A 15,715-nucleotide genomic window follows, 5' to 3' on the forward strand; every position below is an offset into this window, starting at 1 on the left:
CCCGCCACAGCCCCTGGGACCTTTCAGGGGCTAAATATGAAAAATGCTGGGGGGCCATGTGCCCCATCCACAGCCCCGGGGGACTGCCACTACCCTGGGGATGTGATGAAATATTAATGCGTGGGGGGAATCCAGCCCCCCATGCAGCCCCGGGGACAACCTCCTCCCTGGGGCATAATTACATTGGAGGGGGCCACACTGTCCCCCTTGTGGAGCCCTACATGACCCTGGAAGCCCGCACCCCATCCAGGGCCAGCTCTAGCAATGTTCCGGGGTGCCCAGCCGCGCAACATTGCAGTTTGCTTTGGCTTAGTGAGAGAGCCATAGCAAACTCAGCTCTGCTTTTAGCAAGCAAGGTCATTTTCTCCTATTGCTTGCCTACTGTGAAGTGTGCAGGGAAACAGACACTGCTTTTGGGATCCAGAGAGCTGAATGTCAGCAGCTCAATGGGTCTCAAGGCAATGAAGGCTCCTGCAGGACGTGGGGAGCTGGCAGGGACTGCAGGACCTTCAGAGTGGTGGAGAAAGTGGGCATGGCCTCTGATGACCTCTTACTGGAGGTAACAAGAGGGCTAGTTGGCCCTCAAGGACCCTCAAGGGCCAAGTGAACTTCATCCCCCAACTATTAGCTCCCAAGGAGGCACGTTTGCAGAGTGGTAGAGAAAGGTGCGTGGCCTCTGACAACCTCTCAGGAATCCCACTTTGTGGGGCTTACTAGAGGTAATAGGAAGGGTTGTTGGCCCCCAAGGACCCTCAATAGCCAAGGGAACTCCATCCCCCTACTAGGAGTGTGCCAGGAGGCATGTTTGCAGAGTTGTGGAGAAAGCAGGTCTCAGCAATCCTGCTGTGTGGCACTTACTGGAAGCAACAGGAGAGGTAGTTGGTCCCCAAGGACATCCTTGGGGGCCAACTACCCCTCCTGTTATCTACAATAGGTCCCACACAGAGGGGTCGCTAAGTGGCCTTCTGAAGCCATGCCCTCTTTCTCCACAACTCTGAAAATGCAGCTTGTGGTGCACTAGTGTTTGGGAGCTGAAGTCCATCATACTCCTATGTGACCTTGGGGGCCAAGAAGTCCTCCTGGTAATTCCTGTAAGTCCTATACAGCGGAATACTGAGATCTGGTCGGAGGCCCAGCCCCCTTTCTCTACCACTCTACAAAAGCAACTTCTAGTTTAAAAAAAACTTACAAATTCACTAAAAACAAAGGTTACAGGCGTGTTATAGTTAGGAATTAGTATTTAAATAACCTTAGATGTTCACTGAAAAAAAACAAAGGTTACAGGGATGCTATAGTTAGGAAACAGAATAAAAAAGAACCTTAGAAATTCAATAAAAAAACAAAAGTTACAGAGACTTTATAGTTAGGCTCAGATGTCACATACAAAATCAGAGAAATTTAGCAATTATAGTTAGTGAGCTAACCATAACTTACACCCCTGCAATGTATTGCTGATGCCGAAACATATTACATCACTCATGACATGGTCAGTGACATCACTCATGACATCAATGATGACATCTCAAATAGTATCACTAATAAAATCATCCTCATAATCGCTGATGCATCCACTCACTCCCCATATAACCTTTCATACACCCTCTCCAACTACCACACTACCATTCTCACACCAATTCACAAATACATACCTGCACACAGCCACTCACTGATTCATAGATCAATACACACATCCACTCACTCACCCATACAGCCACTCACTCACTCACTCACTCACTCACTAATACAGCCACTGATGTATCCACTCATATACCCATACAGCCAGTCACACACACTGAGTCAGTCACCCATAGAGCTACTCAAACATCTACTCACTCACCCAGTCAATCACTCAGCCACTTACTAACTCATACAGTTAAACTCAAACTCACTCACTCGTGCAGATACTAGCGCATACTCACTCACCTATACAGTCACTGACACAAACACACACTCACCCATACAGTCACTCATATACCACATGACTCACCTATGCTGCCTTTCACATGCCCAGTTACTCACCCATATACCACAGACACACACTCTCGCTCACTGACACAGCAATACACACACTCATTCACCCATGTATCCCCACACACATACACTCACTAACCCATACAGTCACTGACTCACCCACTCACTCGTCACTTACCCACACAGACACTCAGACACCCATTGAGGTACTCAGCCAACCAATCATTCACTCATACAGAAACTATGTGTCCAGTCAGACACCCATACAGACACTTAGACACCAACTGGCAGACAGATAAAGACATTCACACAACCAGTCACTCACCCATAGATTCACTGAGGCACAAAATCATTCACTTATACAGTTAGTCAGGCACCCACTGAATCATCCAGTCAGACACTCATACACCCACTGATTCACCAATACATCTTGGTATATAATTTAACACTCAATGTTTTAAAAACATTCATATTCACAGGATGATTTCATCAGCAAATGTCTTTTGAGATGTCATCAGTGATATTATCAGTGATGTCTCTGACCATGTCATCAGTGATGTAATATGTGAAGTCATAAGCAGTGCATTGTGGGGGTGCAAGTTATAGTTAGCTCACTAACTATAATGGCTGAATTTCTCAGCTTTTGTACAAGTGACCCCTGAGGCCTAACTATAACATCTCTGTAACCTTAGTTTTCTTCAGTGACAAAAAAAAAATCTATATATGCTAATGAGCAAAAACGGGATGCGTGTGTAAGGGATTCGAGCAGGATGATTCCTGCCACGATCGTGCTGCAACAGATGGTTTCTGCTGGTCGCACGCAGAATGGAAACACTGCGGCATTTCACCTGACTGCTTTTCACACTTAAACCACTTGAACATCAGTGCAGATACTGAGCACCAATGTCCAACAAGGCTCAAATATAAGGACTGCACTGTGGGAGTTGATGTTTTCAAGTCGTCACGTGATTAAAAAATCTTTTTAAATAGCACGCCCAAGCGCACGTTGGTGTCTCCTTCCTCCTGTGATCAAGGCTCTACAGCCGAAACGTAAGGAAAAGGGAAGTAGGCGCTGCTGGACTGTGCAGAAGCTTAAGCTGCAGTATTTGGCCTCATAACTTTGTTTTGCATGGCAAGTGCTTTATTTTGGGATGTTCCGTGCCCATTATTCATGAGGCCGCCCTGAAGGGTCTTGGGCTCCAGAAACGGAAGATTGTTTTTGGATGGTAAGTGAGGAGCCTGACTCACTCACGCTCCCAACCTACGGAGGATATGCTAATGAGCAAAAACGGGATGCGTGTGGAAGGGATTCGAGCAGGATGATTCCTGCCACGATCGTGCTGCAAAAGATGGTTTCTGCTGGTCGCACGCAGAATGGAAACACTGCGGTATTTCACCTGACTGCTTTTCACACTTAAACCACTTGAACATCAGTGCAGATACTGAGCACCAATGTCCAACAAGGCTCAAATATAAGGACTGCACTGTGGGAGTTGATGTTTTCAAGTCGTCACGTGATTAAAAAATCTTTTTAAATAGCACGCCCAAGCGCACGTTGGTGTCTCCTTCCTCCTGTGATCAAGGCTCTACAGCCGAAACGTAAGGAAAAGGGAAGTAGGCGCTGCTGGACTGTGCGGAAGCTTAAGCTGCAGTATTGGGCCTCATAACTTTGTTTTGCATGGCAAGTGCTTTATTTTGGGATGTTCCGTGCCCATTATTCATGAGGCCGCCCTGAAGGGTCTTGGGCTCCAGAAACGGAAGATTGTTTTTGGATGGTAAGTGAGGAGCCTGACTCACTCACGCTCCCAACCTACGGAGGATATGCTAATGAGCAAAAACGGGATGCGTGTGGAAGGGATTCGAGCAGGATGATTCCTGCCACGATCGTGCTTCAAAAGATGGTTTCTGCTGGTCGCACGCAGAATGGAAACACTGCGGCATTTCACCTGACTGCTTTTCACACTTAAACCACTTGAACATCAGTGCAGATACTGAGCACCAATGTCCAACAAGGCTCAAATGTAAGGACTTCCATTTTACACATTTCTTGATTGCACTGCACTGTGGGAGTTGATGTTTTCAAGTCGTCACGTGATTAAAAAATCTTTTTAAATAGCACGCCCAAGCGCACGTTGTTGTTTCCTTCCTCCTGTGATCAAGGCTATACAGCCGAAACGTAAGGAAAAGGGAAGCGATAGTCCCTTGTTTGTGTTGTTACAGGAAGTAATTTGGTTTATATTGTATGAATTCCGGCGCTTCTGGTAAACATAGAAGAAGGCCGTTGCCGAAACGCCTCTGTTTGCTTGTGCGAGTGTTCTGTTTCAATAAATTTACAGAACCGGCCCCCGTGAGTGCTGTCTTCCTTAGTGATGACCAGGAGTTGGAGGAGAATTGGAGTTTTATTTAAGATGCGGGAGCACCCCCACATGTGAGAAGCACCCGCCTGTGAGTGCACCGATCAGGTGTTTTTGAGCGAGTATTTGGATTGTCGGAGCACCGTTGCGGTAGGAATGCCGTGACAGCTGATGGACTCGGCGTGCTAGATGTGGCACGCGCCCGTGTAAGGATTGTACGGGAGATGTCCGGGTAAGACGCCGGTTTGCGATTCTTACTTATTATTCCACTGGGACAAGGCGAGGGGGAGTGAAGCACAGAGATTACTAGCATTGAGCCATAAGGACAGAAGATGTTTTGTGAATCGGAGCGCCGGGAGGCAGCGTCCAACGTGTTTAAAAAGAAAGAGGAGAGAGGGGGAGCACGGCAAGAGCCAGGGGGGCCCGATAAATCCAGTTTGACCACCAAATGTACTGCGCTCGAACAGCTGTACGAGCAAGAGATAAGAAAATGGTGGGAGGGAACCTCGCTACAGAATTATATTGAGGTTGACAGGGTCCCCAGGGGCCTCAGAATTTATACTGTACCGGCTTATGAATCTCCGGACCCCTGTTATTCAATGAATGGGCAGAGCATACTGCTGAATCTTAAAGAGGGATGTTGCGGATTTCGGTGAACTTCGCTTGGAGGGACCGGGACAAGGCATTGCATGATATTGAAGAGATGGAGGCGATGATAAAAAAAGAAGAGGATCAAACCAAAATATCAGAATTCGGAGAACAAATGAAGAAACGATTAAAGTCATATGAGGAAAAGATCAAATTACGCAAACAGAGCAAATTTGATCGGGATGAAGAGGACTATGCCCAAGGGAGGGTCTTGACCTTCTCAAAGAAATATCATAACCCAAGAAAAGAACTTTGAGTAACAGCAAAGCACAAGGGCTAACAACGACTGAGAGACCTGGTACCTCTGAATCTGATATAACATAAAATGAGTCCTTGAGGGATGAAAACCGGAGTACTATTATTCGCCAGTCTTGGCAAAAAGGGGGCAGAGGCAAGCCGCCAGAGTGGGCGGGAAGAGGAAGACAAGGAGGGGACAAGGGGGCCGCAGGAAGCAACCTATCCCCACCAACGACACGGAGCAAGAAAATTTACAACAGGAAACGTCTATGATGGGTGACAATCTCACTATCATCAACCTCCCTGAGAAACAATTGACGAACACTGAGGAGCCAGTGCTCAAGTTGGGACTCACGTTTTGCCCCCAGAAAGATATGGCGTTCACCCAGACATGCATAGACTTGTTTAAGTTTACTCAAAATCTAAAGCTGCACAAGTATTTTAAGCTTAAGCTGACGTTGTTAAGACCAATAAAGTGAAACAATGTTCAACAAAAAAAAACGGATGTTCTGGTGGGACAAGATCTGAATGCTATCATGGTATTGGAATAACTGAGAACAGAAGCACCGGGGAATACCTTAACGTCTATCAGCCATTCACAGCAATTATCAGTGACAGGCATTGAACAGAGTGGTGACTTGACTTCATTCAAGCCTGTCTCCCAATTTTTACCTCAGATGCCGCCAGATGCTATTGAGACTTTTGCAGATTCTGTAGTCAAGGATATGGTGCAGCTATGACGAAAGCAAAAGTTTTTGACTGGCAACAAAGGTAATAAAGGGAACTTCTCATTCAAACAATGAATGGCTTTAAAGGGTCTGAGTGAAGACAAAGGAATTGTCTGTAAGCCCTCTGATAGGGGCGGGAACATTGTTCTTCAGACCAGGCGAAATTATGACAAGGAAGCTACACGTCAACTTTCCAATCGTCAGAATTACGTTATGATTAACACCAACGAGTATCATCAGAGTATTGTGGATTATCATTCTTTAATGGCAAAATGGCATGGCAAAGCACTATTAGGAATGGATGAATTTCTGTTTCTAAGACGACTAAACCCAACAATCCCCACCTTCTATCATCTACCGAAGGTACACAAGAACAAGCTGGAACCACCAGGAAGACCTATTGTGGCGTCGCAGGGAAGTTTAACTGAACACATGTCGATTTATGTGGACTTTTTTCTTTTACCTCATGCCAAAGTCCTCAAATCGTACATCAGAGGCACAAAAGATCTGTTGGGACATAATGCGTCTATACACTGGAAAGACGAGTATAAATTGATGGTGCTTGACATTACCAGCTTGTATACCTCAATAGCACACCGAGATGGCCTGAAGGCAATGAAATACTTCTTGGACAAGCGTCCATTGAAGTACATGGAACATAGTTCTTTGGTGTTGGAATTTGCTGAGTTCTGCCTGTATAATAAAATCTTTCTTTTTCAGACCCAGATGTTTAGACAAATCTCAGGTACTGCCATGGGCACATGCTTCGCCCCCAGCTACGCGAACTTGTTCGTGGGCTTTTGGGTGGAGCAGGTGGCCTGGGGCGCAGCCAACAGTGAATGGACAGATCGGGTGGTTGTCTGGTACCGATTTATAGATGACCTGTTCAGTATTTGGGATGGGCCAACAGAAACAGCTCTAGATTTCATTGGGATCTTGAATAAGAATGAGATCAATTTGGAGTTTACAGGAGTAGTAAGTGCAGACTCAGTGGATTAGTTGGATCTCAATATATATGTGGAAGGAGGTCAATTAAATACCAGGCTTTTCAGAAAGGAGACAGGAGGGAATTCTCTTCTGCATGCGTCTAGCAGCCACCCGATTAATTTAGTGAGAAGTATCCCCTATGGGGAACTACTCAGGATTAAGAGAAACAGCTCGGATGAGAATGAGTTTCAGGTGGCTGCGAAGGATAGCATCAGACGCGTTAGAGCACGAGGATATAGCCAGCAGGTCCTTAACGAAGTTTACAGTAGGGCTAACTCCCTTAAGAGAGAAGGGCTTTTGGTAGGCAAAAACAAGCAGGATATAGAACCTACCATGAGTGAAGGCAAATTTCGCCTTATAACTACATACTCAAGAAATGCCAATGAATTGAAGAGAATCATGAGAAAGAACTGGCATATTTTGTTAGCTGACAATGTGATAGGAGGGGATCTTCAATCCAACCCTCTCGTCACATTCAGGAAGGCATGGTCATTGAAAAATGACCTAGTCCATAGTTTTCTTACTGACACTCCAAGATTCGCATTTGGTTCGATGAAAGGGTTCTTCCCCTGTGGGAAGTGTAAAGCCTGCAGGGGAAGTAAGAGGGTCCTTACCTATGAGATTTTTGGTGTAGGGATCTGTAGGAGTATCAATATGTTCCTGACTTGTACCACCCCCTATACGGTATATTGTCTCATGTGCCCATACGGCCTACGTTACGTGGGCAGTATGATTCATCCAACTAAAATCAGGGTATTGGAGCACATGCGGGCAATAGCCAATGGGGATGAGACATACCCTGTTGTGCGTCATTTTGATAAGGTACATCAGAGCAACAGGGATTTGCTCAGTTACTTTTGTCTTGATCATGTGCCAAGCAATCCCCGAGGGGGTGATAGGATTTTGAGGTTGAGGAGGCTGGAGTCGCAATTTATAATTGATCTCCAGACTAAAGCACCCCAGGGTCTGAACAGTAGTGACGAGCTTGCCCTACACCTAGGTGAATGATGTTATTTCACTTGCATCAACCTCTGTGCCTATGATTTGGAACATGTATAGGGCAAATTGTATTATGAAAATTTTCTATGAAATGTTATTGTGTATTTTCTTCTCTTCATTCAGTTTTGGACTAATTGACATTGTAGTTGTTCTAAGATTCCTTAATTGTTGAATTAATCAATTTTGAATTATCTAGAGCAGCAGTATGCGCCCATTTGTAGTTATTGTATATAGTGTAGATAATGTTGATAGATTGCCTCTGATCATGTTGGATGGATTTAGATTTTAGATTAACCCCTACGATGCTCATGACAAGCTGGACTCGTCATGGCACACAGTGGTCCTGTGCTTATGACGAGTCCAGCTCGTCATGAAACATCGCGTGGGAAATCCCTCTAGTGCGGGCAGCAGAGGGATTCCCTTTAACCTAAAATAGCCTTGGGACCTGGGGAAGAGCTTCCCCAGCTCCCGAGGCCCCCACCCTGGTTTCCCTGAAATGACGATGGGGGCATTAGCCCCCAATCTGCCCCGCCGGGGGGGGGGGCAAAAAGCCCACTAGATGCCAGGGATTTTTTGGGGCAAATTTTTATTAGGGTGGGGGCATTGGCATGCCCGTGTTATGCAACCCCCACCCTATTTAAAATTTGCTCTAAAAAATCTCTGGTGTCTAGTAGGCATTCTGCCCCCCTGGGGGGCAGATGGGGGCATTAGCCCCCATCTGCCCCACTGCAGGGGGCAAAAAGCCCTCTAGTCGCCAGGCATTTATATGGAGAAAATTTGAATTAGGGTGGGGGCTGCCCAAAACAGGCATGCCCATGCTCCCACCCCCTCCCCTGCAAAAATTACAGCCTTACTGGGGCAGATGGGGGCATTAGCCCCCAATCTGCCCCCCGGGGGGCAAGAAGCCCAGTAGACGCCGGGGATTTTTTGGGCAAATTTTAATTAGGGTAGGGGCATTGGCATGCATGTTTTGGGAAGCCCCCACCCTAATAAAAATTTGCCCAAAAAACTCCCTGGCGTCTATTGGACTTTCAGACCCCCCTGGGGGGCAGATGGGGGCATTAGCCCCCAATGTGCCCCACCTGGGGGGGCAAAAAGCCCACTAGACGCCAGGGTTTTTTTGGGGGCAAATTTGAATTAGAGTGGGGCTGCCCAAAACGTGCATGCCCATGCCCCCACCCCCTAAACAAATAGCCACAGTGTTTCAGCCCCCCTTGGGGGCATATCAGTGCAACCCCACCCCCCAATATCCCCCCCAGGGCGACAGAAAGCAGACTAGGCACGGATTTGTTTTTAGCAATATGCCTACCTGTCGATTTTGGGCCCAAGCGCAGCCGGCACATAGGGAAACCTAGCAAACCTGTACATTTTTAAAAACTAGACACCCAGGGGAATCCAGGATGGGGTGACTTGACTGGCTCTCACCAGGTTCTGTTACCCAGAATCCCTTGCAAACCTAAATATTTGTAAAAAAAAACACATTTTCCTCACATTTCTGTCGTGGAAAGTTCTGGAATCTGCGTGGATTCCCACAATTCCACCCACCATACGTTCCCCAAAGCCTTCCGATAAAAACGGTGCCTCACTCATGTGGGAGGCCCAAGTACCCGCGACAGGCAGGGGACCAAAACGTATTGAGGCGACATCAAAATTGCCTATCACCAAACAACCTGGTTTTGCAAGGGGGGTCACCTGGGTTTTTGGCCCTGTGCTCAGCGGCCATCTAGGCAAACCTACCAAATCCACACATTTCTGAAAATTAGACACCAGGGGGCTTTCAGGGAGGTATGGCTTGCGTGGTTCCCCCAACGTTTCCTTACCCAGAATCCCCTGCAAACCTAAATTTTAGCTGAAAAAATCACTTTTTTCACACATTTTTGTGTGGGAAAGTTGTGGCATCACCGAGCTCACTCAAATTTCCCACCATCCAGCGTTCCCCCAGGTCTCCCGGTAAAAATGGTGCCTCACTCGTGTGGGAGGCCCAAGTACCCGCGACAGGCAAGGGACCAAAACATAGTGAGGCGACAACAAAATTGACTATCTCAAAACAACCTGGTTTTGCAAGGGGGGTTACCTGGGTTTTTGGCCCCATGCTTGGCAGACATCTAGGGAAACCTGCCAAACCCACACATTTCTGACAGGCAAGGGCCCAAAACGTAGTGAGGCGACATCAACATTGCCAATCGAAAAATATTTTGGGCCCTTGCCTGTCGTGGGTACTTGGGCCTCCCACACAAGTGAGGCACCATTTTTATCGGGAGACCTGGGGGAACGCTGGGTGGTGGGAAATTTGTGTGAGCCCGGTGATGCCACAACTTTCCCACACAAAAATGGGAGCTAGGTACATTGCCAAAAAAGGGTCATTTTTCACTGCGAAATTGAGGTTTGACCACATTGCATTTTGCGCCGTTTCCTGTCGCGGGCAGTAGGCCAACCCACACAAGTGAAGTACCATTTTTCTCGTAAGTCTTTGGGGGATGAGGGGTGGGTGAAAAATTGTGGATCCACGCAAATTCCAGAACTTTCCTCCACAGAAATGTGGGGAAAATGTGTTTTTTTGGACAATTTTTTAGGTTTGCAAGGGATTCTGGGTAACAGAACCTGGTGGGAGGCAGTCAAGACACCCCATCCTGGGTTCCCCTGGGTGTCTAGTTTTCAGAAATGTATAGGTTTGCTAGGTTTCCCTAGGTGCCAGCAGAGCTAGGGTTCACAAACTACAGCTAGGCACTTTGCCAAACAAGGGTCATTTTTCACTGAAAAATTGAGGTGTGACCACGTTGCGTTTTGCGCCGTTTCCTGTCGCGGGCAATAGGCCGACCCACACAAGTGAGGTACCATTTTTCTCATAAGACTTTGGGGAACGCGGGGTGGGTGGAAATTTGTAGATCAATGCAGATTCCAGAACTTTCCACCACAGAAATGTGGGGAAAATGTGGTTTTTTGACAATTGTTTAGGTTTGCAAGGGATTCTGGGTAACAGAACCTGGTGGGAGGCAGCTAAGTCACCCCATCCTGGATTCCCCTCGGTGTCTAGGTTTCAAAAATGTATAGGCTTGCTAGGTTTCCCTAGGTCCCGGTAGACCTATGGTTAAAAAACAACAGCTAGGCACTTTGCCAAAAAAATGGGTCATTTTTCACTGCGAAATTGAGGTGTGACCACGTTGCGTTTCGCGCCATTTCCTGTCGCGGACACTAGGCTGACCCACACAACTGAGGTACCATTTTTCTTGTAAGACTTTGGGGAACGCGGGGTGGGTGGAAATTTGTGGATCCACGCAGATTCCAGAAATTTCCACCACAGAAATGTGGGGAAAATGTGTTTTTTTGTCAATTTTGTAGGTTTGCAAGGGATTCTTGGTAACAGAACCTGGTGGGAGGCAGTCAAGTCACCACATCCTGGATTCCCCTGGTTGTCTAGTTTTAAAAAATGTATAGGTTTGCTAGGTTTCCCTAGGTGCCGGCAGAGCTAGGGTTCAAAAACTACAGCGAAGCACTTTGCCAAAAAAGGGTCATTTTTCACTGCGCAATTGAGGTGTGTCCACGTTGCGTTTTGCGCCGTTTCCTGTCGCGGGCACTAGGCCGACCCACACAAGTGAGGTACCATTTTTCTTGGAAGACTTTGGGGAACGCGGGGTGGGTGGGAATTTGTGGATCCACGCAGATTCCAGAACTTTCCATCACAGAAATGTGGGGAAAATGTGGTTTTTTTTACAATTTTTTAGGTTTACAAGGGATTCTGGGTAACAGAACCTGGTGGAAGGCAGTCAAGTCACCCAATCCTGGATTCCCCTTGGTGTCTAGTTTTTAAAAATGTATTGGTTTGCTGGTTTCCCTAGGTGCCGGCAGAGCTAGAGTTCAAAAACGACAGCTAGACACTTCGCAAAAAAGGGTAAATTTTCATTGTGAAAATGTGGTGTGTTCACATTGGGTTTTGAGCCATTTCCTGTCGTGGGCACTATGCCTACCCACATAAGTGAGGTACCATTTTTATCGGGAGACTAAGGGTGATTCAGATTTGTAAAGCAACTGTTATTACCTATTGATTTTTTATGCTTTTCTGCCTTCCAAATGAAAGGCTGTGTAAAATAGAAGTCATTTTGAAAAATGAACGATAATTCTCATGATAGTATGAGTATTCCCAATTTCGAAAATGTGCAAATATGTACTGTTTCTAAACTCTCTAATTTGTTCCCATTTCAGAAATACATAGGTGTCTTTCACACCGATTTTTCCATGTATACATTTTCCCACACTGATTGCAAGATACCCGGAACATATTAAAAAACCATTGCAAAATGCTGCTCAGTTTTTGACTCTAGGTTCGTCGGGTTCTTGGTGAACGTACAAGTCCTATATATCCCCACAACCAGGAAGGTCCAGCGGATGTAACAGTATATTGCTTTCAAAGAGCTGTCATAATTAGAAGAAGTTACAGGTGAAAACATTGACACAAAAGGCTATTTTTTTCAACTCATTTTCAATTTTTCCTATATTTAACTGTTAGTTTCTATAAAGAAACCTTGATGGATCTACACACTTGCTGAATTCAGAATTTTATCTACTTTTCTAAAATGTATGGCTTTCCAGGATCCATTATTGCTTTCACACCCATTTCTACCATTAACTGGAGGAGGATGAAAGCACAAAAAAATTAGCAAAAATAGGCTATGTCCCAGAAAAATGCCAAAACTGTGTAAAAAATGTTGGTTTTCTGACAAACGTCTGTCATTCCCTAGAAGCTGGGAAAGTGGTGATTTCAGCCCCACAAACCCTTTCTGATACCATTTGCAGAGAAAAACTCAGACGCTTTCATTTGCAGCCCGTTTTTCCCACTTTTCCCAAAAAAAACAAAAGTTTGCTGTATTTTGGCTAATTTCTGGGACCCCTCCAGGGAAATCCACAAACCCTGGGTACCTTTACAATCCCCATGATGTTGGAAGAAAAGGACTCAAATTTGGCGTGGATACCTTATGTGGTCAAAAAGTTACAGGGGTCTAAGTGCGCACTCCCCAAATAGCCAAAAAAAGGCTTAGCGTAGGGGGGGAAAAGGCCCAGCAGCGAAGGGGTTAACAACACTATGTCGCCATGATGGTCATGAGATTTTGGCCCATACAGGGCTAGATACATTTGAGCAAGCATTGAGAGGATTATGCCATTTTTATACTTGGGCCCATTCAGGGCGCGAATGTATTTGTATTTAGAATCGATACACACCACTTTGGTTAATTTTCCTTAGAGGCGGGGTAATATGTATTATGCATTTAGCACATTTGCGATTCTAATTACGCTTTTCATGTGTTTATTTACATATGAGGACATTCTAAAATGGCACTTATGAGTCTTGCTTTGGGACAATAGATCGCGATGACACGATAGTCCCTTGTATGTGCTGTTACAGGAAGTAATTTGGTTTATATTGTTTGAATTCCGGCGCTTCTGGTAAACATAGAAGAAGGACGTTGGCAAAACGCGTCTGTTTGCTTGTGAGAGTGTTCTGTTTTAATAAATTTACAGAACCGACCCCCGTGAGTGCTGTCTTCCTTGGTGATGACCAGGAGTTGGAGGAGAATTGGAGTTTTATTTACGATGCGGGAGCACCCCCGCATGTGAGAAGCACCCGCCTGTGAGTGCACTGATCAGGTGTTTTTGAGCGAATATATATATATATATATATATATATATATATATATTTATTTATTTTTATATTTATTTTTTTTACTGCAAAAAAACATAGGTTTTAGGGAAAGTTATAGTTAGTTGGACATTTCATATTTAACATATAGTTAGTTCAGCTAACTATAACTCGCGCCCCCACAATGCACTGCTGATGACATCACATATTACATCACTCATGACCTGGTCAGTGACATCACTGATGACATCACTGATGACATCTCAAATGACATCACTGATGACATCACTGATGACATCATCCAGTGACTGTGTGTTTCTGTAAAGTTTAAATAGGTTTAATATATATAGGGAAAGGCGTATTGAAGAATGAGTTGGTGTATACGTGTCTGAATGGATGATTTAGTAGGTGCGTGGTTCTATAAGTGAGTGATTAAACGTATCTTACTGAATGCATGGGTTAGTGACTAAACTGTGTGAATGTCTGTATCCGTTTGTCTGTTGGTGTGTAAGCGGCTGCATGGGTTTGTGAATAGCTACATGATTGTCTATATGGGTTATTGATTGGTTGTCTGAGTATCTGTATGGGTGCCTGAGTGTTTGTGTGGGTGGGTTGTGTGTGACTCAGTGCATAGATGTGTGAGTGGGTGATTCACTGGGTGCATGGTTTCAAGAGTGCATCGGTGATGGACTGTATGGATGGGTTAGTGTGTGTATGGGTGTGTTAGTGAGTGAATGTATATTTCAGTGGTACATGTGTGAGTAACTACATATGTGAAAGGCAGTATATATGTGTTGGAGTATAGAAATGTCTATACGTGAGTGTGTGATTGTAAGAGTGGCTGTACGGATGAGTGTGTGCTTGTATCAATGATTGTGTAAGAATGTGCTAGTATTTGTATGAGTAAGTAAGCTGGTGTGTGTATAACTGTGTAGGTGAGTAAATGGCAGTGTGATTAATTATTTGCATAACTGACTAGGTGTGTGAGTACCTCTATGGATGAGTGGCGATGTGTGAGTGTCTATCTAGGTGTATGAGTGCATATGATAGTCCTCTACTGAGTGACCATAAGTATGAGTGACTGTACGGATGAGTGAGTAGATGTGTGTGTAAACCTAAGATTCAGTGAGTGGGTATGTAGTTATTGGTGTTGGAGTGTCTATGGTTTTGAGAATGGCAGTCTGTAATTTTGAGTGGGTGTATCAAAGGTTATATTAGAGTGTGAGAAGATGCATCAAATTATTACATGGATGATGTCCTCAGTGATGTCATTTGAGATGTCATCAGTGATGTCATCAGAGATGTCACTGACCATGTCATGAATGATGTAATAAGTGATGTCATCAGCAGTGCATTGCGGGGGGGTGAGTTATAGTTAGCTGAACTAACTATAACGGCGGAATTTCTCTGGTTTTGTACGAGTGAAATGTCCAACTATAACTTTCCCTAAAACCTATGGTTTTTTCAGTGAATTTCTAAGGTTTTTTTAAATGCTCATTTCTAACTATAACGTGCCTGAAACCTATGGTTGTTACAGTGAATTTCAAAGGTTTTTTAAATGCTCATTTCTAACTATAACGTGCCTGAAACCTATGTTTTTTTAAGTTAATTTCAAAGGTTTTTTAAATGCTAGTTTCTAACTATGCCTACAGAGGTAGGACATGTGAAGAAAGAAGAAAACACGCACAGAAAGAAGCAAAAGAAATGCAGAAAGAAGCAAAAGAAGTTCACAAAGACGAACAAAAGTGCAGGAAGAAGCAAGACATGTGCAGAAAGAACCAACAGAAGAGCAGAAAGAGGCCTTGTTGCAAAGTCATTCTGTGCCCACAACTTTTTCAGATGGGTACTGGTGGTAACTGACTCTGACTAACCAGGCCTAGAGCCAGTGCTATGCGAAAAGACACTTAGAATACAGTGAAAACACCAACATACACTAGGGAACACTATGCATTGGGGTACCCCTGTGATTAGCATGTCCTCCTCTGTAAGGCCCTAGTACATAATAAGGCAGGGGGATTAAAACTACCTCTAAGTCAGAGGTGCAGAAATATGCTACTTTAACTAGTGATCGCGTTTGCAGAGTCATGGAGAAATGGTGCTGGGCGTCCAAACAATGCTCAGGAATTCCGCTGCGTTGGACTTACATGAGGTAGCAGGAG

This window comes from Triturus cristatus, chromosome 8 (genome assembly GCF_964204655.1).
Source record: "Triturus cristatus chromosome 8, aTriCri1.1, whole genome shotgun sequence".
NCBI lineage: Eukaryota > Metazoa > Chordata > Amphibia > Caudata > Salamandridae > Triturus > Triturus cristatus.